The 25,504-nt window shown below is 43.9% G+C and overlaps 1 long non-coding RNA gene across 2 annotated transcripts; it reads left to right on the top strand.

Moving 5' to 3' along the window:
- The first annotated feature begins 11,186 nt into the window (after positions 1 to 11,186).
- On the top strand, positions 11,187 to 13,269 carry LOC109266126 (uncharacterized). 2 transcript variants are annotated; one of them, XR_008421473.1, is made up of 4 exons: positions 11,187 to 11,304; positions 11,862 to 12,060; positions 12,326 to 12,569; positions 13,015 to 13,269. It is a non-coding gene; the product is annotated as an uncharacterized LOC109266126 (long non-coding RNA). The 2 variants fall into 2 exon arrangements; XR_002079572.2 differs by lacking the exon at positions 11,187 to 11,304 and having other exon boundaries at positions 11,395 to 12,060.
- The last annotated feature ends 12,235 nt before the right edge of the window (positions 13,270 to 25,504 follow it).

Below are 25,504 nucleotides of genomic sequence, written 5' to 3'. Positions count from 1 at the left end.
TATTTAATTGATTTTTCACTTTGATATTTGTTTCCTTTCTTTTATTTACATGGGGTTTGTTATTTTCCTCCTCTAGCTTGTGCTTGAATCTAAGCCCATTGGTCTGAATTTGTAGCATTACAATTCAAGGATGCTAATCATTTAATAATTAATAATTTAATGCTACCAATTTCCTCTTAAGTACTGCTTTAGGAACATCCCTCAAATCCCAATATATTGCATTTCACTTTCACTCAGTTCAATGTACATTCTCATTTGTTTTTTGGTTACTGCATTGACTCAAGGATTATTTAGAAATGTGTTCTTTGGTTTCCAAATATTTGAGGATTTTCCATGTGCCTTTCTGTTATTAATTTCTAATTTAATACCACTGTAGTCACAGGATATACTTTATATGTCTTGAATCTTTTAAAATTTACTGAAGCTTGTCTGCTGGCCCAGAAGATGATCTAGCTTGGTAAGTGTATTGTATGCACTTGAAAAGAATGTACATTCAGCTGTTGTTGAGTGCAATGTTCTATAAATGTAAATTAGATCAAGCTGGTTGATCAAGTCTTCCATAAATTACTGATTTCTTTTTTTTTCCTATCAATTATCAGGGTATTGAACTCTCTGAATTGGTCCATTTCTCCTTGCAAGTTCAATAAGATTTTGATCCATGTATTTTCAAGCTCTGTTAAATGCATGAGTGTTTACGATTTTTCTGTCCTTGTGATGACTTAAGCCTTATAGCATTATGACATAACTTTCTGCCTCTTGTAATATTTTTGCTCTGAAATACACTTTGTCTGTTATTTAGCTTCTCCAACTTTTGATTAGTGTTGGCATGGAGTTTTCTCCCCCCATCCTTTTACTTTTAACCTATTTGCGTCTTCATATCCAAGGTTGACTTTATTTATGCACCATATAAGTTGGGTCTTGCTTTTTTGTTTTTGTTTTTGTTTTTAACCAAGTCTGACAACCTCTGCCTTTTAATTTGATGTGTAAATCATTGAAATTTAATGAGATTATTAATAGGCTTAGGCTTATATTATTCTTTGCTTTCTATTTGTTCCATCTGTCCTTTTTTCCCCCCTTTCCTCTTTTTCTACCTCCTTTGGGAATAATTGAGTATATTTTATGATTCTACTTCATCTTATTTCTTCAGTGATTAGCTATAATGCTTTGCTTTGTTATTTAAGCAATTGCTTTAAGATTTATAGTATGAATCTTCACCTTAAAGCAGTCTTTTAAGTGCTGTTATACCACATTATGTATAATATAAAGAGCTTACAGGGGTGCCTGGGTGGCTCAGTCAGTTAAGTGTCAATTTCAGGTCAGGTCATGATCTTGTGGTTCCTGAGTTCGAGCCCCATGTCGGGCTCTGTGCTGACAGCTCAGAGCCTGGAGCCTGCTTCGGATTCTGTGCCTCCCTCTCTCTCTCTGCCCCTCCCCTACTTGTGCTCTGTCTCTGTCTCCCAAAAATAAATAAACTTTTGAAAAACTTTTACTATAAGGACTTTACAATAGTATATTTCAATTTCATCCCTCCCAGGTTTTGTGCTATCACTATCACACATTGCACTTCTATATAAGGTATAAACCCAATAAGTTACTGTTATTATTTTGCATTAAATAGTCAATTATCTTCCATAGGGGTTTAAACAATAAAAAAAAAATCTTATATTTACTCACTTCTGGAGGTCAAATATCCATGTCATGGGAAATAATGGGGAAAAGGAGGTCAGAAAAAGATAACTGATAAAATAATGGAGGAAAAATTTCATTTCCAAACCTGATATAAATGTAAACCCACAGGTAAGAAGCCCAACAAAACCCAAACACATGACTCAGGAAGAAAACTATGACAATATATCATAAAGAGGAACTCTTAAAAGCATCAGAGAAAAAGGATACATTCTAATAGCAGACTTACATGTATATATGACCAACCAAAGTTCTCACAGATGCTCTATTCATTTTATTTTGTCTTTTCTCTCTGTTCATTTTTTTTTTAATTTTTTTTTTTAATTTAACGTTTGTTTATTTTTGAGACAGAGAGAGACAAAGCATGAACAGGGGAGGGTCAGAGAGAGGGAGACACAGAATCTGAAACAGGCTCCAGGCTCTGAGCTGTCAGCATAGAGCCCGACGCGGGGCTCGAACTCACGGACCGCGAGATCGTGACCTGAGCCGAAGTCGGCTGCTTAACCGACTGAGACACCCAGGCGCCCCTCTCTCTGTTCATTTTGGATTGTTTCTGTTGCTGTCTCCAAGTTCACTGATCCTTTCTTCTGCAGTCAGTATGCTGTCAAACCCTTCCAGTGTAATTATAATTTTCATCTCTAGAAGTTCAATTTGTGTGATTTTTTTTTTTTTTTTTTTTTTTTTTTTTTGTATTTACTATGTCCCTGCTTAGCTTGTCTAATCTTTCCTCTAGCTTCAGGACTATGTGGAATATAATATAACAACTATTTGAATGTTCTTGCCTACTAATTCTATATTTGATGTCCCTTCTGGGTCTCTTCTTCATGACTGATTTTTCTCCTTATTATGGGTTGAATTTTTATCCTTTGTCTATTAACTTGTAACTGGTTGCTGGGCATTGTGAATTTCACCTGGTATCAGATATTTCTGCATTTGGTTACATATTTTTGAACATTTTTATGGGAGGCAGTTGAGTTCATTGTAAACATTTTATTCCTTTCAGGTCTTCCTTTAGGCTTGGTTAGGTGGGACCAGAGCAGTGTCTAGTCCAGGGCTAATTTTCTCCACTAGTGGACTTCATCAGAACGAATAACTTCTGCTCTCCAAAAATACTCTCTTAGAAAAATGAAAAGAGAAGCCATAGACTGGGAAAAATATTTTCAAAACAAACAACCTGATTTCTAAAAAACAGGCAAAAGATTTTAGGAAACACTTCACCAAACATAATACGGGATGACAGTTAAGCACACGGAAAGACGGCCAACATCATCAGTCACTCGGGAAATGTAAATTAAAACCACCATGACATATGCTGTACCCCTATTAGAAGGGTTAAAAAAACAAACACAAAAAACATACCAAGTGATGGCAATGACGTTGAGAAACTGGCAGTTTCTCATAACGTTGAACGTTCACTGAGCAAACATTCCAGCAATACAATGCCACTTCTGGGTGTCTACCCAAGAGAAATTAAAACCTGTGCTCACAGCAAAACTTGCCTTCAAGTATTTATAGCAGCGTTATTGACAACTGCCGGAAACTAGAAGCAAACAAATGAACTTCAGCTGATTAATGGCTAAACAAACTGTGCCACGTCCAATAATGAAATACTACTCAGCAACAGAAAGGAAAAAAAAAAAAGTACTGTCAAAAAGAAAACCACAGGCCCAAACAGAGCTATTTACGCTAGGCCAAGTCACCAAACCGGGGCTTAATGCCTCACCTAATTCCAGTTTCAACCTTTCCCAGAAATGTAGTCTTAACCAGTTAGTCAGAAATGTTTTCCGGTCAGCTCCAATGTGTTAATCTATCACAGGAGCCATCCCCAAGCCCCAAAGAAAGATGAAGCAATCCACCCAATAAGACACCCTGTATATGTCCCTAAGGGAAAGTGACCTTGTCTGAAACAACCCTTTCTTTTCTTTTGCTAACTGCCCTATCTCATGTCTGTCTAGAAAACCCTTCTGTTTTGCACAGCTCCTGGAGCTCCCCCCTACCTGCTACATGGGGCGCTGCCCGATTCATGGAGCACTTCATAAGGCCAACTATATCTTCAAAGGTACTTCACTTATTTTGTTTCCTGATTACTGATATGCATAACAACATGGATAGATCTCACGTAGTTACGAGGCGTGAAAGAAACAGACTCAAAAGTCTCCATATTATACAATTCCACTTATATGACCTTCTGGAAAAGGAAAAATGATAGGGGCAGAAAAGAAGTCACTGGTCGCCAGGGGTTGGATGTTGGGTATTGGGGTTGATTAACTACAAAGAAGAGTAAGAGAAGCTCTGGGGTGGGGTGGGGGGGGGGGTGGAAGGGAAATGTTCTATATTTTAATAGTGGTGCTAGTTATATAATGATATGTGTTGGCTAAGTTCCGGGAACCACACACCGAAAAGGGTAAAATTTGCAATAGGACAATTGTACCTTAATAGACCCAACTTTGCAAAAACGCTTTAAAGGAAGAATCGGCCGCCATGGAGATTAAAGTTCTTAATGAGAATCCATTCCAAAACCCTGGTAGCACTTCCCAGAGTCCAGTTCCTTTTATTTTTTTTTAAATGTTTATTTATTTATTTATTTTTGAGGGCGGGGGAGGGAGAGGGAGAGGGAGGGGCAGGGAGAGAATCCCCAACAGACTCCACAGTGCCACCCCGATGTGGGGCTTGAACCCATTAACCATGAGATCATGACCTGAGTCGAAATCAAGAGTCGGATGCGTATCCCCCTAGAGTCCAGTTCTAAACCCAGTCTGAGGAATGAAGACAACTTTGGAATTGGAAAAGTGTTCCCAAAGCGGCAAGATTTGCAAATGCAGGGCTAGAGTGGAGGTGGGGATAAGTGGAGAAAAAACCAAATTTAGCACCAATCGAAAATAAAATTTTAGGTAAAAGTAGAATCTTCTCCACTGAAAGTGTGATGGATGTAGACATTCCCTGTTCAAGAGTCACCTCCTTGGATTGCAGAAAGTCCTTCGACCTTTCTAGGCCCCATTTCCCCGCACCTAGTAAATGAGGGCGGTAGACAGGACTGGGGTGGTGTAATAAATCTATCTGACCAGTCCGGATTCCTGGCACAAACCTAAAACCCTTGGAATGTTCTGATAGGAGAGTCTTTTGTTATCCACGATGGGACTCTATTGAGCACACTAAAGTTGATGCTAACGATGCAACTTGGGTGGGGGGCCCTAGATGGCCTCAGGATGCGGCTGACCACCAGAAAGACCAAGTAATGAGAGGGTGGGAGCTTTCAGCCCCACCCGCTGACCTCTGGGAAGAGGGGAAGTCGCCGATAAAACGCCACAAATATTCTTGAACTGGGAGATTCAGTGAGCTTCCGGGTTGGAGAGCACCCGGAGGTGGCCAGAGCGTGGCTTCCTGGAGAGGGTGTGGAAGCCCATCTCTCCTTCCCACACCCCTTGCTCTATGCCTCTCTTCCCAGCTGGCTGCTCCTGAGTTAGATCCTTTTATAACAAACTGGTGCTCTAGGAAGTAAAATGCTTTTCTAAGTTCCGTGAGCAGCTGTAGCAAACTAATTGAACCTGGGGGGGGGGGGTCCCTTTTTCCTTCTTAAACCTACTCCCTCCTTTCTCTTTCCCTCTCAGTCCAAGGCAGAAACTCAGAAGCGGTCTTTGACTCCTCCCCCTCCCTCACTTCCCATCAGCCAGGCACTTGCCAAGCGCTGACATTTTAACCTCTTGGTAATTCCCAAACCCGGAGGCAACTCTGCATCTCTGTCACCACTGCCCTACTTCAAACCCTAGTCGTCCCTGGCCCCGGGCTGCTGCCCACACCTTGCTGGCTGGCCTCCCTGCCGTGCCTCCCCGCAATGGGCCTGTCGGCCTGATATCCACCCTCCATACAGACGCCAGAAATGTCTTTCTAAAACATGCACCAGAGCGTGCCCCCCTCCTGCTTAAAACCCCCCAACAACTTAGAGCAATGGTGCTTACTTACTCTTTCTTGAGTCACAGGCCTCTTTGAAAACCTGATGAATGCAATTCACCTGCTCTCCAAAACAAACAGTGAAACACACACACCCATCCACACACCCTGATGAGGAATACAATGGATCAGTGAATTCCGCCCGGAGACTCTGGGTCTACACTGTAAAGTCCGGGTCCCACATCCCATCAGAACACTATTTACACATTACACACTGAGCCTCTGGCAACCCAGAAGCTTTTTTTTTAAAGCTATCCCCTGAACAGTCTTCAGACTACCTTCGGAATCACAACTTTTCAAAGGATAGTTACTCTACCCTGGAGGCCTTATACTTCGTCTCTGAGCCACCCAGAACGGAAGTCTGCTTTTCCATCCAAAGCATGTTTCTTACCCCCGTACCCTTTCTCTGCCGCCCTGTTTGCCTGGAATGTCCTCCTCCACCCCTTTCCCAGTCAACTCTTCCTTATCTTTCTAGTCACGCCTCTGGCCTGACCTCCCCTTGGGAGCCTGGCCTTATTTTCTCAGTCTGGGTTACAGGCTCCGTCTCTGTGCATATTTCCAAAATCGAACTGCGATTCTCCTTCTATGTGCCTGACCTTTTCCCGCCAATGCCCCCGACGTCAGACTGTGAGCTCTTTGAAAGCAGGAACCGGTACTATGCGGGACTTAATACAAGTCCGAGATATGGACGGTGCTCTAAAGTGTCTAAGAAGGGAAGGAGGAAAATCCTGTGACTCTAAATCCTAATGATTTCTTTAGACTTCAGATACCGCTCTTTCTGCAAAGCACATGCCTACCAAGGAATGCATCCAATGATGAAGGAGTAAGATACTGCTTATCTCCTCTTTACAAATGAGGAACTCAAGTGCGGAGAAATTCCCTGCCTGAGTAAAGAACACGTTTCCTAACTGTCTTGTTAGTCCTAATATATCTGCGTTGCCTCCAAGGACAGAATCCCTAACATTAGGAAAATCATAACTCAAGCAGCAAAGCATGTGAAGCCTGAATTCAGTGAATATAACCAAAACACAACAGCCTAGATAAATAATGACAATATCCTGTTTTAGTATAGACTGTAAATAATTTTTTGGAGGACTCTTGGCCACCATTTGACTTCTAATGACAGCAGTGAAAAAATATTTTACTGTTTAACCTTAAAAATAACAATAGTTCCTCTTTTAGGATCTTATGCAATTCCTCTAGCCACAAAAGAACACTGTGTGTGTGTACTTTATATTATTTTTAAATTTCCTCCACATGTGTTGGTACCCATAGAACGGAATTGCATGATTCAAATTAACGACCATCAATGAGTTCTACAAAGGCTTTTACCACTTGAGGACCACTGATGGTATTAGAATCAAAGGGGACCTGAACATCAGACCACCAGGTCCGGTGTCCCATCTAAGCCATAGGAGGTATCAACCAAATGTAATGAAGTCACCTAAGTGTAAAGCTCATATAGCCCCCAAAAGAGAGAAAAACCTTTGGCCACATGACTATGGCTACCTAGCTAAGAAGTGGCTAAGGCTGTTTTGGAAGTCATGGAAAAATCTTAAGATCACCTTGTCACCTGATGAAAGCCAAAAAACTCTACTCAGACAAAATGCCTACGGTGAGATTCACAAGAGTCTGTTATTTGAAGGCTAGAGCAGGGTGGCAAGACCAAGGAAAGCAAATGACAAAGCGGGCTAAGCTAATTCTCAGCCCCTCCTACCCCCTTCTCCAAATTTACTCCTAATCTCTGCAAGATCCCTTTCAAAATCAAGAAAAATGACACAATGCCATACTTTTGAAGTTATTTGCTTTTTGTCAAATCAGAATCTTTACCCAAAGATGAAGACAGAGTCAGGTGCAAGAGAGTCAGCAAGATTGTTATCTTGAACGCTGAACGTTAGGGGCTCTTGTCACACTGCTCGCCTAGTTTCGTTCAAGAATGACAAGATGACAGGAACAAAAAGGACAGGGGAGAATGTGCTGGCATGAAGCCTTCCTGTGAGCTTCCCAAGGGAGCAAAGATGTTCTCTGGGAGCAAAGTGAGGTCGATACACTTTGTTCAAAGAACCATTTAGAAAATGTCTTCTTCTCAAGCCTTAAAACATGGCCATATTGAACTCCGGAACAGTCCATTAGTTTAATTTTCAGTGCGAGAGCAGTTTCTTTCCCACAACCATTAAATATAGTATATCTACGTTTAAGTAGTTTTGGGGGACAAAAGTCTTGTGATTTCCATTCTAACCTGGTTAAAGTTTCTTTCATTGAAGTATGCTATTTTTTCATCTATAGATAGCGATCATTAACCACTGTGTGGGAAGGTTTATCTGAGAGCCAGCTTTGTGCTGCAGGGCTTTTCCTGGGGAAAGGCACGGACCGTGCATTTCTTAAAAAGAACAGAATTAGCTATTTATATGTAATAAGTTCCTCCAGCCTTGATCTCTCGCATCCTTATACCCCTTGTGCCCAGCACGGAAATAAGTGCTCAATAAAAGTTTATCAAATAGGGGCGCCTGGGTGGCTCAGTCGGTTGAGCGTCCGACTTCGGCTCAGGTCATGATCTCACGGTCTGTGAGTTCGAGCCCCGCGTCAGGCTCTGTGCTGATGGCTCAGAGCCTGGAGCCTGTTTCAGATTCTGTGTCTCCCTCTTTCTCTGACCCTCCCCTGTTCATGCTCTGTCTCTCTCTGTCTCAAAAATAAATAAACATTAAAAAAAAAAAGTTTATCAAATAAAAAATGTTTTTCTTTCTCACACACGCTTCCTTGACTAATAACTAAGAATCCCTGAAAGGGCCCTTTTGGTTATAAAAAGTAGAGCCACTCTTTAATGGAAGGAAAAGAGTTCACAACTCAACCTAAAGGGATGATTTACTATGGGTAGACGCGAAGTACCTAAGAAGAAACGAACAGCCGATCCAAATTTGTATGAACAGCCAATCCAAATTTGTATGATGGCAACAATTAGAACCAGAGTTTTAGAATCAAAGGGAACCTGAACATCAGGCCATCAGGTCTGGTGTCCCATCTAATCCACACCTGTCTTTGCCCAGCATCCACATCTGCCTCCACCTGCTCCTGAAACATCCCCCCTCAGGCTAACAGTTCACAAGAAGGCAAATAAAGCAAGAAGAACAAAAAGGGCAAAGGATGGCAATAAAATGTGTAATTCAAGGCTCTGACCACGACTTTTCGGACACGAATGAAAGAGACAGCATCGTACTTCTTGAACTATTGGAATCCCCCTCCTTGTACCCAGTATCCATGAAGCCATGGGAAGCGCGTTTCCAATCTTTAAATCCTACTTAGAAAGCTTCATCAGTATTCACGAGGTAGAACTTTACAATCTAAGGGAAATGGGGATCGCATCTTCTGATTCAAGGAATTTAAAGTTTTTAAATAGTTTAAAGTCATCTCATGAAGTTTCTCACTTTATGCTCCTTTATTCAAGAAAATCTGTAACACCAGCGAGTGGCAAAGATGTGAGGAACTGGAACTTCCAAAAGCTGCCAGTGGGAGTGTAAATCAGAAGGGCCACTTCGGAAAACTGAGGGTGTCTACCAGAATTGAATATATGCCTTTCCCTGGGATCTGGGAGTTGTACTGGTGGGCATCATCCTAAGAGAAATGAGTGTTTAGGTCCACCAAAAACATGTAAAAGAATGTTCACAGCGGTGTCGCTCCTAATTATACAAAATTGGAAACAGCCTAAATGTTCTTCAACAACAGAATGGGTAAATAAATTGTAGAGTATATTCATATTTAGGAATAGCACTCAGCAGTTAAAACGCACTCCCCCTCCCCCCACCCCAGACCATTGCTACTGAGAACAAGATTGAATCTCCTAATCACAATATTGAATAAAAGAAGCTGGACTTAAAGGAGTATGCAGGATGATTTGGTTTACACGCAGTTCAAAAACAGGCAAAGCGATGGTATTAGAAGTCAGAAACGTGGCTACCTCTGGGGGATATTGACTGAGAGGGGGCGGGGCTAGAATTGCTCCATATCTATATCCAAGGGTATGTGGGTACATACACATATAAACACTAATGGAACTGTACCGTTGGGATGTGTGCATATTCGCTGCATGCAGATTATACCTCATTTAGAAGAATCTGGAAAGAGATGTAGGAATCTCTGAGACTGTTCCTAAATATAAAGGAAGTCAGTGCAGCTTGAATGTAGTTGCAAGTACTGATCTTTGTACTTCCAGAAAGCCTCTGAATGCTACTGACAAATTCACTTACTCCTTAACATCATACGCAACAGAGAGCTGACTCTGGAAAACATATTGTACGATACATTTGAAATGTACATATTTACCAATTCGCAAAGATAAATGTTTAAGAAACGCAACATGTCTGTGTTCCCACTCTTTTCTCCCTTATGTTCCATTTCCTACTCGATAATTCTGAGTTAATTTTTACCAAAAGCCATTGGAAATAATTCCTGCACGTGTCTAATGAAAATTACTTTACGTCCCACTGAGATTTCAAGTTAGAATGCTGGAATTCTGGAGCTGGAGGAGACACACAGGGCACCCTCACAGGACAGAGGGGGACGCCAGGACGGGAGCGGTGGGTGCCAGTCCCAAGGTTGCTGGACCAGACAGGGGCCCAAGGCTCCCGGGCTCCTCAGCCTCCCAGAAATGTCTCTCTCCTTCACCCTGAACTCGAATCGACCCTCTCATCTTTCCAAATCGATGAGATGGCTCTAAAGGGGATTTTTTTTTTTTTTTCCTCTTTCTTGCATTGCCAGCTGCGCGCTACCCAGCAGATTATTTGGGAACAGTCAGCTGAGTCCTTGAAAACCCCCTTGGGGCTTAATGCCGGGATAAAAAAGAAAAAAAAACCAAGTACAGGAGGCACGGACCGCTGATATTCTCATATGTAAATCCTGCTTGTATAACATTCCCGAAGCGGCGATTCGCTGATCCCACCGAAATTCGGCAGGGGTGGGGGTCGTTACTCGGGATGACTAGCTCCGGGGGAGAACGGCGGGCGCCTTGCCTCCTCCGAGCGCGCTCGGCAAATCATAGCCTCAAACGGGGAGCCAAAGACGCCACTCCGGAGTGTCCGGGGTCGGGCCAGGCGCCGTCCGGAGCCACCTGGCGCCACCCCCGCGGCCGCGGCCTCGGGCGGACGGCCCGGCCACCCGGCGCGCGGGCCGAGCGGGCGGCGGCGCGGGCGCGGGGGGCAGGCGGGCGGCGCGGCCCCGGCTCCGGGTCGGCCGCGGGCAGCGCGCCGGGAGGCCGCCCGCGGGGTCCGGGCCGCCGTCGGGGCCGCGGGGCCGCGCCGGGGCGGCGGCGTTAGAGGGGAGGGAGGACGCCGCGGGGGTGGACCGGCGGGGGCCGCGGGGGCCCGCCGGGAGGGCGCCGAAGAGGGGAGGGGCGCGGGAGCGAGGGAAGAGCGAGCGCGGGGAGGAGCGAGGCGGCGGGGACCGGGAGGCGCGCGCCCGGGGCCGCCGTGCGGGGTGGGGGGGGGAGGGTGGGGGGGAGGCGAGGGCCGCGCCGGGGGGCTGCGGGGGCTTGCGAGCGGGCGTGCGGGGCCTTACCGAGCAGCGGCAGCCGGCCGCCACGGCGCGCCCACGCCGGCATGGCCTCCGGAGCCCGGGGTCCCCAGGCCGCGCCGGCCCAGCCCTGCGATGCCGCCCAGAGCGGCGCGCCCCGCGCTGCAGGTGGCTCGCTTAAGGATGCGCGTCACCGACCGCAAATTCCCTCGGACTGGTGCAAAGTGGAAGGGGGGAGGATCCCTCTCCCCACCGGCAGGGGCCGAGGCGGGAGCCGAGAGGTTGGGCCGAGGCGGGGAGCCGGTGCCTGGCGCAGCGCTGCGGCCGAGCCCACGTGCCCGCCGCGGTCCGCAGCCCGCGCTCCGCGGCGCCCGGGGCTCCCCGACTGTGGCGGGGGAGATCGGGCGCGGTTCCGCCGGGGAAGTGGTGCGGGCTCCTCCGCTCTGGGCAGGGGAGAGCTGCCCTCTGTCCCCGGGAGTCCCCGAGCCCTGTCGTTCGGATCTCGGAGCCTGGGGACGGCCGCGAACCAGAAAGCGTCCTCCTCGTGCGCGGGGGGGAGGGGGGAGGTCTTGGAGGCCCCGGGATGGCAGCTAAATCCGCGTCCCACGCGCGCGGCTCCGGGGGGGGGGGGCGGGTGGCGCGCGGAGGAGCAGAGGGTCGCATTTCCAAGCTCGGGGGATCCTCACTGCGGACCGGTTTTCTTTGTCTCCCCCTCTGTCTCTAAGGATGCTCAGGACCCGGTCGTTAGCGGCAGCCAGAAAAGCGGGCTCGGGGTCAAGGTTGACACGGAGGCTAAAAGCCAGCCAGAGAAAGAAAAGCAGAACACGCAGAGCGAGCATCCCAGAGGCTATTCTTGAATGATCCACTCCGTAATTCTTGTACTTCATCGCACAATATCTCAAGTTGAAAATTATTTTCTTTGCCGTGAGTTGAAGATTGGAAAGCCCTGGATGCCGCTTCTGAAATCTCCCCTTAACTAGCCCTTTGTCCTTCCCCAGCCACTTTTGCCCTCTCAGAGTCCCAGTTTACTCCCCTGTAACTGAGGGGAGTGGACCAAATGGTTTGTAATGTGGTTCCACATTCCGGGAAGTCCACGCTTTTAATGGCAAAGCCTGATAATTGCCAGTGTTCGTTCTTGATCATCCTTTCCACAGCTGTAGTCTAGAACACAGTATTTTTTACCCCATAGGGCATGACGGAAACCCAAGTGTCTACCGTGATGCAGCCACTACGGAAAACAGTATGGTCGTGTCTCAAAACATTAAAAATAGGATTACCAGAGGACCCAGCAGCCCCACTTCTGGGTATATACTCAAAAGAAGCGAAAGAGGCTCATGAAGAGATATCTGTACATGGATGAACCTGGAGGCCGTGCTAAGTGAAATAAGCCGGTTAGGAGAAGACAAACACTGCGTGATGCTACCTAAATGAAGGTAGTCTACATTTACTAGACTCCATTTACTAGTACTCTACCCAGAGTAGTCAAATTTATAGAGACAGAGAGTAGAGCGGTTAAGTGCCATGGGTGGGAAGGAGGGGGAATAGAGCGTTGGTTGTTTGATGGGTACAGAGTTTCAGTTCTGCAGGATGAAAAAGGCTCTGAAGATTGGTTGTACAACCATGTACTTAACACTGCTGAACTGTACAGTTAAAGATAGTTCAGGTGGTAAATATTATCTTAGGTACATTTTATCACAATTAAAAGTTTAAACAAATGTGAAGTGTCTGTCGTGGGTCTCACACAGACCTAGAGGAAGAGGCACGAGGTAAGGGAGACATAAAGAGATAAAAGCAACGAAGGAGGGTGGTAATGAGAAGAGAAAGGGGCACGTAAGCCTTCTAATTGCCAAGACTGAATGCATTACCTTTTATTTATAGCTTGATTACTCCAAGCTTTAAAAGAAACTGAGGATTACAAGTTTGCAGGATATCAGCTTGGATGGAGCACTGTTCACGAACACAAAATCATGAAGGTACGCTGCTCCTTGAAAAACATCTTTGGGCACAAGGTAGGAATCTCTGCGAGAGGTCCTGAGAGGGGAGGAAATTAGTCAAATCACAAATAAGTGAAATAAGGCAGACGGGGAAAGACAAATACCATATGGTTTCACTCGTATGTGGAATTTAAGAAACAAAAACAAACAAGAAACAGACTTAAATACAGAGAGCAAACCGGTGGTCACGAAGAGTGGGAGGTAGGAGGAAGGATGGCTGAAATAGATAAAGGGGGTCAGAAGCGCACTTCCCCAATGAGCCCTGAGAAATGCATAGAATTGTTGAATCACTATATTGTGCACCTGAAACTGATATGATTGTACTTTTAAAAATGTACTCGAGTTGAGATTTAATAACAACAACTTTTACTCCTTAAAACAAAAAAGAGAAGGGAGATTAGGAATAGTTTCTATGCAAACTTGATTTTCCCTGGAAATAGGTGGAAAACACTAATTCTAGACAGCAAATTTTATGGACTGAAATATTTTGGGGTATGAAACATAGGCAAACTTTTGGACGTGAAGATAATGCCCAACATTATTTGAAAGGTGCCAAGGGTCATGTCTAGTTTATTCCTCACAGCACCACTCTAAAGAGGGTAGTCGTGGGGCGCCTGGGTGGCTCAGTTGGTTAAGCGGCCGACTCCGGCTCAGGTCATGATCTCACAGTCCGTGGGTTTGAGCCCCGCGTCGGGCTCTGTGCTGACAGCTCAGAGCCTGGAGCCTGTTTCGGATTCTGTGTCTCCCTCTCTCTGACCCTCCCCCATTCATGCTCTGTCTCTCTCTGTCTCAAAAATAAATAAACGTTGAAAAAAAAAATTAAAAAAAAAAAAGAGGGTAGTCGTACATTATCTAGAGCCTTAGATTATGCATCGAGCTATGCGTACTCGAGTATGAAATTCTGGTTCCAGAGTTCATGATATAAAACCTATTATAAAGATGCTCCTAGGGGCACCTGGATGGCTCGGTTGCTAAAGCATCAGAATCTTGATTTTGGCTCAGGTTCTTGTGGTTCATGACATCAAGCCCTTTATCAGGCTCTGTGCTGACAGCTCAGAGCATGCTTAGGATTCTCTCTCTCCTGTCTCTCTGCCCCTCCCCTGTGTACGTGTGTGTGTGTGTGTGTGTGTGTGTGTCTGTGTGTGTCTGTGTGTGCGCATGCTTGCTCTAAACAAACAAACATTAAAAAACAAAACACAGAAACTCCTAAAAGGGCAAGAAGCAACCAGGAGGAATGAGATGAAAAAAGAAATCAGAAGAGAGAAGTATATTTCTGGGTTGAATGGAATGTTTTGCATTTGCCCTAAAAAGGACATCGTTTATGTCGATTCTTATCACCATAATGCTTAGCTGCTACATAGCTATGAATAAGTGGTCATTCATCTTACAAACACATTTCTAGCCCTTAAATGACACGAGTATGTCCCTCTCCTTCAAAAATCATGGAATATTTTCAACGACACCCTTTTGTTAGCTCTCTAAAAAAAAAAAATGACATTAAAGCACTTCACCTATAGGTTGTCACTGAAAATATCCACTACAAAAGAATAAGTTAGTGTATTCATATAGTGAAATACTATATACAACAATGAAAATGAATGAACTGCAGTTATCTAGAACACCTGGATTAGTCTCAAAAACAATGTTGGGGGGTGCTTAAGTAAGACATGGCAAAACCAAACAATATTCTCTTTAGGAATATATTCATAAGGGGTATAAAGAAAATGAAAGAATAATTATGACAAAAATCAGGACAGGGCTTACTCTAGAATGGGTCAGGAAGAGAAGGATTTAATTAGAGATTTCATTAGGGAAGGCAGATTGGGGATTTCTAAGGACCTGGCAATACTCTCTATATTTTTTTTAAGAATTCTTTTAATGTTTATTTATCTTTGAGAGAGAGAGAGAGAGCAAGCAGGGAGGGGTACAGAGGGAGGGAGATACAGAATCTGAAGGAGGCTCTAGACTCTGAGATGTCTGCACAGAACCTGATGTGGGGTTCGAACCCATGAACCGTGAGATCATGACCTGAGCCAAAATAGACACTTAACTGATTGAGCCACTCAGGCGTCCCAGTATTTTATTGTTTTTTAAATCTCTGTGATGGATGCTGGATATTTGTTTTATTATTATTATTATTTAAACTATATAACTATTGGGGCAACTGGGTGGCTCAGTCGGTTAAGCATCCGACTTCGGCTCAGGTCACGATCTCGCGGTCTGTGAGTTCGAGCCCCGCGTCAGGCTCTGTGCTGACAGCTCTGAGCCTGGAGCCTCTTTCGGATTCTGTGTCTCCCTCTCTCTCTGACCCTCCCGCATTCATGCTGTCTCTCCCTGTCTCAAAAATAAATAAATATTTTTTTAAAAAATTTAAAAAAATAAACTATATAACTATTTAAAAAAAATTTTTTTTTTAACGTTTATTTATTTTTGAGACAGAGAGAGACAGAGCATGAACGGGGGAGGGGCAGAGAGAGAGGGAGACACAGAATCGGAAGCAAGCTCCAGGCTCTGAGCCATCAGCCCAGAGCCCGACGCAGGGCTCGAACTCACGGACTGTGAGATCGTGACCTGAGCTGAAGTCGGAGGCTTAACCTACGGAGCCACCCAGGCGCCCCTATATAACTATTTTTTAAACTACATAACTATTTTTATACACTGCCCCAAGTATGGTGTCTTTCACAATAAAAGAGAAATTTAAAGGAATTTTGACACAACACTTCTACCTATGAAGTAAACTTATCCAAACAAACAAAAACCATCGATTCTGATTAAGATCCTAGATCCAGCTACCAGTGTATAGGAAATACATGGGATGGTGGAACATTGTAAATGTTCAAGGATATAATCAGAAAATTCCAGACCCTAGCAGACATTATAGAACAAATAACCTAGTTTCTTCAATAAAAAATTGTAAGGAAAAAAAATAAGTTGGAGAAAGAAAGAAAAGATTAAAAGAAAAGAAAGAAAAGATTAAAAGAAAAAAGAAAGAAAAGATTAAAAGAAAAAAGAAAGAAAAGATTAAAAGAAGAAAGAAAGAAAAGATTAAAAGAAAAAAGAAAAGATTAAAAGAAAAAAGAAAGAAAAGATTAAAAGAAAAAAGAAAGAAAAGATTAAAAGAAAAAAGAAAAGAAAGAAAAGATTAAAAGAAAAAAGAAAAAAAGATTAAAAGAAAACTAACAGATACATCTAGCAATTGCAGTTTGCAGTGTAAGGCTTTTATTTGGATCCTGATTAAAGCAAACTGGTAATATAGAATAGTCAAGAAAATGTGACCACTGATCTTATCTTTGATATTCAATAATTAGTGTGTGTGTGTGTGTTTAACGTTTATTTCTTATTGAGAGACAGAGAGAGAGAGAGAGAGAGTGAGCAGGGGAGGGGCAGAGAGAGAGGGAGACACAGAATCGGAAGCAGGCTCCAGGCTCCGAGCTGTCAGCCCAGAGCCCGACGAGGGGCTCGAACTCACAAACCGTGAGATCACGACCTGAGTCGAAGTCGGACACTTAACCGACTGAGCCACCCAGGCACCCCAATAACTATTGTTTTAAAAAAGCTCATATGTGATAACATTGTTACATATTTTTAGAACAGTTCCCACCTTTCTAGAAGCACATATGAAATATTTACAGATAAAATTGGGAGGTTGAGAGAGGAATAGAGAATGACAGCTGGTGAATATAGAGTGTCTTTGGGGATGATGAAAATGTTCTCAAATTAGTTGTAGTGATGGCTGCACATTTTTGTAAATATACTAAAAACCGTTGAGTTGTACACGAAATAGGTGAACTATATGGCATGTCAATTCGATCTCAATAAAGCTATTAAAAATGATTTAGGGGCACCTGGGAGGCTCAGTCGGTTAAACGTCCGACTCTTGGCTTCGGCTCGGGTCATGATCTCTGGTTTTGTGAGTTTGAGCCCCACAGCAGGCTCCATGCTGACAGTGCAGCGCTTGCTTGGGATTCTCTCCTCTCTCTGCCCCTCCCCTTCTTGTGCTCTTTCTCTCTCTCAAAATAAATAAACAAACAAAAAAAGAAGCTATTAAAAAAAAAAACAAAAAATAAATGATTTACAGTTTTAGGGCACCTGAGTGGCTCAGTCGGTTAAGCCTCTGACTCCATTTCATCTCAGGTCATGAGCTCATGGTTTGTGAGTTCAAGCCCCGTCTCGGGCTCCGTGCTGACAGCCCAGAGCCTGCGTGGGATTTTCTCTCTCCCTCCCTCTCTGCTCCTCCCTCGCTCATGCTTTCTGTCTCCAAATGCATAAACAAACATTTTTAAAAAATGATTTAAAGTCTGAGATGTCCTTTAAAATAATTTGATGTGGGGGGTTTGAGTAGGGAAATCAAAATTGACATGTGTAACTAATAGCAAACCTCAGCAATACTTACGTAAGCTCATTATATTTTTGTTAGAAATTTTCTGTAATAAAAAGATGGGGGGGGCGGGGAAAGAGCTTGAAATAATGGAGTAGTTAACTCATCCTGAACGTGTGGAAGATCACTATCCTCCCTTGGACATCACCAGCTGCTTTTTTACTGTCGTTTTACTAACCTGCCTAAATGAGATGAACTGGGTTGTGAACTGGGTTAGCATAACCTTGGAGACTGTTTTCAAGGCCCGAATTTGGTGGCACACAGGTGAACCGCAAAACTCCCACGGCAACGCTGTGTGGTCCCTGACAGTTCTCTGTTAATGTCTACGATGAGTTCAGAATAATTGCCTCCTTCGAATTCTTGGCAACATCTGGATAATGGATTGGTTTGTTAAGGCTGCTTGAACCAAGTACTGAGTGGCTGAACCAGCAATTTATTGTCTCGAGGTTCTGGAGGTTACAAATTCAAGTTCAAGGTGAGGTAAGGGTTGGTTCCTTGTGAGAGCTGTGCGGGAGAATCTGTTCCATGCCTTGCCCCAAGCTTCTGGTAGTTTGCTGGCAATCTTTGACGTTCCTTGGCTTCTGCTGTTATCACCCTGATCCCTCTTTTCATCGTTGCATGGCATTCTCCCTGTGTGGATATCTGCCCCTGTGTCCAAATTTCCCCTTTTTATGAGGACACCAGTCATATTGGAGTAGGGCCCACCCTAATGACCTCATTGTAACCTGAGTACCTCTAGAAAGACCCTGTCTCCATATAAGGTTATGATCAGAGGTACAGGGATTAGGATTCCAAAAGATCTTTTTTTAGGGGGAAAGGGGAAACCCAATGCCACCCAGAGCAGATAGGTTTCAAAATCAGTACCTAGACATTAATTAATCCATAGGATTCTTCTACAGCTTAGTTGTTAATGGCTATATTAAACAGATTGCAATTTCATATTTTGTTTTTACAAGGGAATATAACATGAGTTACTTTTACTTTATTATTATTTTTTAATGTTTATTATTTATTTTTGAGAGAGAGAGAGAGACAGAGTGAGAGTGGGGAGCTGCAGAGAGAGAGAGAGAGAGAGAGAGACAGAGACAGAATCCAAAGCATCTCCAGGCTCCGAGCTGTCAGCACAGAGCTCGACGTGGGGCTCAAACTCACAAACCGCAAGATCATGACCTGAGCTGAAGTCGGATGCTCAACCCACTGAGCCACCCAGGCGCCCCAACGTGAGTTACTTTTAGAAGTTAACACAAAAACGAAGGCCATTACCAATTAGGCCTCCGACGAGTTGCATTAGAAAGGATACACAGCTATCAAAACACGTGTTAGGTTTTTAAAAATGATACAGATACCCAAACGCCTGGAAGTCAGTACACGAAAATGCAAACTGGTTATTTCTGACTTGTGGACTCAGGAGTGGGATGGAACTGGTTTCTCCAATTAGAAACCCAAGGCTCAGAGCAGTGCCTGGCTTGCTTAGTCAGTACAACACGCAGCTCTCGATCTTGGGGTCAGGAGTTCGGGCCCCACCCTGGGTGTGGAGATTACTTAAAATTGAAGGCTTTAAAACAAACCAATAGGCTGAGATCTGTGAGGTGGTACGCCCAAGGTCTTTCAGGTAATATGAGGCTATTGGGATTCAGGTTGGCTTTCATCCATAGCATCCATAGCCTGTCCCCCCCTCCCTTTTTTTTTAATAGAGTGAGAAGGAGAGAGGTGGAATGAGAGGGAGAGAGAGAATCTTAATCAGGCTCCATACCCAGCATGAGATCGTGACCATGAGGTCATGACTTGAGCCAAAATCAAGAGTCAGAGGCTTAACTGACTAAGCCACCCAAGCGCCCCCATAGCCTTGCTTTAAGCCATCGTGTCTCAGTATAATGGCCAAACACAGTACTAATCACTTTACGACGATTATCTTATTTAATTCTGATAACAAGCCTGTAGTTGTATCATTATTCCTACTCTAAATGAATGAATGAAGACCATAAATTCTGAAGCAGAGAGTGATTCCAGAGGCCAAAGAAAGGAGTTCGTGAAAAGAAGACAAATATTGAAGACGGTGGCACCTGTGGCTATGACTCCTTGGCCCCATCTTAAAGTGTCAAAAAAAAAAAAAAAAAAAAAAAACAAACAACTAAGAATGTAGAAGACTTGAACAACATAATTAACAAGACATTTACATCCTATAAGCAGAGAAGATATTTCCTTTTTGGACTTCTCTGGCGCTTTAGACAATCTTGATCAGACACTGGATCACATAAATAAATCTCAGAAGCAAAGGGTATATTCTCTCATCACGCTACAATAAAGCCAAAAAGTTAATAAGTTTTGATCCCAAAATCTTGGAAGTTTTAAACACTCTGCTAAGCAATATTAGACTCAAGGAGAACAGCATGGCTTCAATTACCAACAACATATAAAATAATGGAACTAAAAACAAAATGGAAGGGAAGGGGGCAGCGTTTTAGCAAATCAAGAAAGGTAACACCCAGCTACTTAACATACTTCAGACAAATGGACTAGAAAAGAGGAAGTCTGAGACAAGTGGAACTTGGACCATTTACATTTCAAAGAAAATCACAAGGGATTCTGCTATCTTGGTATCTAGGAATGGGGAAAGGACACAACCCTTGCGGGCAAGGGAAATATGGAGACTAATGGGGGGTTGGGAGGGGAGGACAGCATCCTAGACCCTTCTCCCTTAGGAAGCCACAGGAAGGGGACTCCGGAAGGGGGAAGGTGGGCATGCCAGGCCAGCGCAGATTGGCCCAAAGCCTAGGTGTGGAATTTTTACTTTTTTCCTTTTTTTGTTTTTTCCTTGCCAGCATTTTTAAAAATATAATTTATTGACAAATTGGTTTCCATACAACACCCCGTGCTCATCCCAACAGGTGCCCTCCTCCATGCCCATCACCCACTTTCCCCTCCCTCCCACCCCCCATCAACCCTCAGTTTATTCTCAGTATCCAAGAGTCTCTTATGGTTTGCCTCCCTCCCTCTGTAACTTTCTCCCCCCCTCCCCTCCTCAATGGTCTTCTGTTAAGTTTCTCAAGATCCTAGGTGTGGAATTTTTAGAGAGTGAAAAAGAATTGAGCTCATAAAGCATAGAAGGGCAGTTAAGTTGGGGCCTATAACCCATCTACAGAGAAGAGCAGAAAGTACTGATCAAAAGAAACAATCAAAAAGACAAATAACAAGTGTGGGTGAGGATTTAGAGAAATTAGAGCCCTCCTGCACTCCTGGTGGGCTTGTAGTATGGTGCCGGTGCCCTGAGAAACAGTCGGGTAATTTCTCACAAGGTTAAACATACGGTTACTTTATGACCCCGTGATTTCACTCCTAGGTATGTACCCAAGAGAAATGAAAACATAGGTCCACACAAAAACTTGTACATGAATGTTTTTAGCAACTTCATTCACAGTAGCCAAAAGGTAGAAACAACCCACACGCCCACCCACTGACGAACAGGAAAACAAAATGTGTATCCACGCGGTGGAATATTATTCACTCATGAAAAGGAAAGATGGGTGCTACGACATGGTACCTTAAAAACATTACGGTAACGTGAAAGAAGCCAGTCATAGAACACTACAGACGACATGATCCCATTTACAGGAAATGTCCAGAATAGGCAAATCAGTAAAGAGTAGCGGTTTCCCAGGGCTGGGGGGGAAGTAGGGGTGCAAGCGAGGAGTGACTGTTCATGGGTTTGTGGTTTCTTTTTAGGGTCATAAAATTTTCTTCATGTAGACTGTGGTGATGATTGCCCAGCTCTATGAATACGCTATAACCACCGCGTTATACATTTTAAATGAGTGAGGAGTTGGGTGGCATGTGATTTAGATCTCAATAAAAATGTTTTTTAAACGACAACAACAAAAAAAAAAAAAAAAAAGGAAGAGAGAAACTGAGAATTGTATGCTTGTCAAGAGTCAGCAGCAGAAATACCTTTGCAGTTAAGAGAGGAATCATTTGGAGTGCCCGGGTGGCTCAGTTGGTTAAGCGTCCGACTCTCGACTTTGGCTCAGGTCACGATCTCACGGTTTGTGAGTTCGAGTCCCGCCTCAGACTGCGCACTGAAAGTGTGAAACCTGCTTGGGATTCTTGCTCTCTCCCTCTCTGTTCCTTTCCTCGCTTGTGCTCTCTCTCTCTCAAGTAACTAAATAAACTTAAAGAAAGGAAGGAAGGAAGGAAGGAATCATTTGATTCAAGACCCAAGTTCCCCCAGGCATCTCCTAGCATCCTCAGAGAGGGGGACTGAGACCTGTCCTAAGTAAGCCATTTACATCCTTCAAGGAAAAACGGTAACTAACAAGTTGTTCTAGTACTATGTTTGCAGAGTGCCTGTGACTTGTTTTCTTCCCTTTATTTCTCTAGTACTTTACGAAAGATACTTAAAAATACTAAAATGTGTTTGTGTTTGATGACAAGATAATAAAAATACAGCTGGTAGCATTTTCTGTTGTTCAATAGGCCCGGCTGGTGAGTGGGGAGAGCAGATAGGGATTGGAAGGATTAAAAATAGGGTGGCCCATGGGGCGCCTGGGTGGCTCAGTTGGTTAAGCGTCAGACTCTTGGTTTGGGCTCAGGTCATGATCTCATGGCTTGTGGGTTTGAGCCCTGCGTCCGGGAGGGTGGGGAGGCTCCATGCTGACAGTGAGGAGTCTGCTTGGGATTCTCTCTTTCCCCTCCCCAGCTCACACTCTCTCTTCTCTCAAAATAAATAAACTTAACAACAACAACAAAAAAAGAGTGGCCCAGCTCAGGACCAAGAAGCTGATAGAGGAAAAGGGAGTTATTAGCTACAGGTTTCACATTCTTCCTACACAAACGTGTTGACATAGGGTCTGTGTGCTCCTTTGACCACGGGGGGATTTTTGGATTTCTCTTTCTCCAATCCCCTCCACCCCCATGCACCACATGGGTATGTATGGTGGAGTTAACAGTATGGAAGGCATTTAAGATTCAGATGAACAACCCTGGAAGCCTTGACTAGCAACATACCCCTAGACTGCTGCTTGCGAGAAATAAACTTTGACTGTATTTAATCCACTGTATCTTGGGGTCTCTTTGTAACAGCAGCTTAGCCTCTACGAGGGCCATTTTTATTTCCATGACCCCTCCATATAAACCCATAGTTAGAGGGGCGCCTGGTGGCTCAGTCAGTTAAGCACCTGACTCTTGATCTCAGCTCAGGTCTCAACTGATCCCACAGTTGGTAAGTTCAAGCCCCGAGAGGGGCTCTGTGCTGACAGGGAGGAGCCTGCCTGACATTCTTGCTCCCCACCTTCTCTGTCTCTCCCTCTCTCCCTCTCATGATAAATAAAGAAACTTAAAAACAAAACACAAAAAAACCCGTAGTTAGCATCACAGTGAACTAGAGTTCCAACCTCTCTACGTTCTACCTGGTTTCCATGTCTTGATGCTGTTTCTATCAGGAGTGACCTCTTCCCCCTTCTCACCATTTCCCTCACCCTTTCCAGTCTGCCTTCTAGATTTGTTCTGGACCATTCTGTCAGCTCCCCCGACTGCACCCCAACTGTGCCTGAAGCAGGCTCCAGGCTCCAAGCTGTCAGCACAGAGCCCAACGCGGGACCCGAACCCACAAACCGTGAGATCATGACCCGAGCCGAAGTCGGACGCTTAACCGACTGAGCCACCCAGGCATCCCTACTTGTTGAATTTTTCGACAGGTTTCTAAGACATTTTTTAATACAGACATTTTCAAACATACACAAAAGTAGAGGTAACAATGTAATGATACATGTATTCATCATTCAGTTTCAACAATCATGATCGTTTGGCCAGTCCTGGGAATGGATAGAGTTCAAGAGTACAGTCTTTGGAGATGATGCTTTAACTAAAAAAGTTTACTTCAATGGGGAGAATTTTATTTATTTATTAAAAAAAATTTTTTTTAACGTTTATTTATTTGAGACAGAGAGAGACAGAGCATGAACAGGGGAGGGGCAGAGAGAGAGGGAGACACAGAATCTGAAACGGGTTCCAGGCTTTGAGCTGTCAGCACAGAGCCCGACGCGGGGCTCGAACTCACGGACCATGAGATCGTGACCTGAGCCGAAGTCGGACGCTTAATTGACTGAGCCACCCAGGCGGCCCAGTGGGGAGAATTTTAATCACTGTGGCAAACTGGCAAGGAGATGTTTTAGAGAAGACTGGTTTTTTGAGGGTAGCGGGGGTCTTCAAATCAGAGCCTGCATTTTCTTTCTTTTCTTTTTTAATGTTTTTTTTGAGAGGGACAGAGCATGAGTCGGGGAAGGGCAGAGAGAGAGGGAGAGGCAGGATCCGAAGCAGGCTCCAGGCTCTGACCTGTCCGCACAGAGCCCGATGTGGGGCTTGAACTCACGAACTGCAGGATCATAACTTGAGCCAAAGTCGGATACTTGACCAACTGAGCCACCCAGGTGCCCCTGGAGCCTGCGTTTTCAAGTGGAGACGCAATAAGAGAAATAGTTATTCTTCATTCCCTGTTTCAAGCAACACTTACTAAATGTCTTCTGTGTGCTAGGCACTGGGTTTACATAGGTGACGAAGTCAATTCCTATATTTATTTATTATTAATTTTTTTCAATGTTTATTTTCTTAGAGAGGGAGCATGTGTGTGTGTGTGTGTGTGTGTGTGTGTGAGAGAGAGAGAGAGAGAGAGAGAGAGAGAGAGAGAGAGAAGGGGCAGAGAGAGAGGGAGAGAGAAAGAATCCCAAGCAGGCTCCATGCTGCCAGCACAGAGCCCAGTGCAGAGCTTGAACTCACAAAAAGTGACATCGTGACCTGAGCTGAAACCCAGAGTCAGACGTTTAATTTTTTTTTTTAACGTTTATTTATTTTTGAGACAGAGAGAGACAGAGCATGAACAGGGGACGGGCAGAGAGAGAGGGAGACACAGAACCTGAAACAGGCTCCGGGCTCTGAGCTGTCAGCCCAGAGCCTGATGCGGGGCTCGAACTCTTGGACCGCGAGATCATGACCTGAGCCTAAGTTGGACGCCCAACCGACTGAGCCACCCAGGCGCCCCTAACTTAGACATCTTATTTCTAACTCTAATATAGTTTGTCTTGAAATTTAAAATACTCATTTTTGCTTTTTATTGGTTAATACTCAATCACCCTATAAATTTAAATTATTAATTATAAATTTCTTATTAAATTTCCCTAAACACTTAATGTGTTTGCCAAATTTTCTTACACATTTCAAACTGTCACACATTTACTATATTTATTCTTTACCTGCTAAAATGTAATCAAACTTTCTCAACATTTAAGGGGTATTTGCCTGAATAATAAGGCAAAACTTGTAGATTTAATAATCAGATTCCCTTAAGTGCCTAAATACTGATTATAAATTTAATTAAATATTTCTAAGTATTTCACTTAAAAACATAAATCTTTTTCTTTTCAAATTTTTATTTAAATTCTAGTTAGTGAACATACAAAGAACATAAATCTAATGTGTCAGGTTCTCTTAAATACGTCCAGTATCTCAAATCAGGAATAAAACATAGAAACTGTAACAATGATTACAAAACTTTTATAATACGGGCACAAAAATATTAAACATTGCAATTTGGAGTCATTTTTCTTATCATCTAAAAACTTATTTTTATATCTTTCCAGCATTGCATGTTTACTTCTCTAAGAGAGGCTCAGTCTGAAGGGCGCCTGGGTGGCTCAGTAGGTTGAGTTACGGACTCTTGATTTCAGCTCAGGTCATGATCCCACGGTTGTGGGATTGAATCTGACAGCAAGATTCTCTCCTCCTTTCCCGCTACCTCTCTCCCCTGCTTGCTCTCTCTCTAAAATTAAAAAAGAGAGAGAGAGAGAAACTCGGTCTGACCGTGATATACATCTAGGGTCACAGGTTATAGATTTGGCATCAGAAGGTGAGAGCCTTGGGTACACCTTCCAGAATAATTCACACAGGCCGTTCTGTTATGTGGCTGATCATCAAGTCAGGTTTGGTTTTGTTAGAAATGAAAACCCAG

This window comes from Panthera pardus, unplaced genomic scaffold (assembly GCF_024362965.1).
Source record: "Panthera pardus isolate Hobbes unplaced genomic scaffold, ASM2436296v1 HiC_scaffold_1, whole genome shotgun sequence".
In the NCBI taxonomy this organism is placed as follows: Eukaryota; Metazoa; Chordata; class Mammalia; order Carnivora; family Felidae; genus Panthera; species Panthera pardus.
This window is presented reverse-complemented; position numbering and strand designations above follow the sequence as displayed.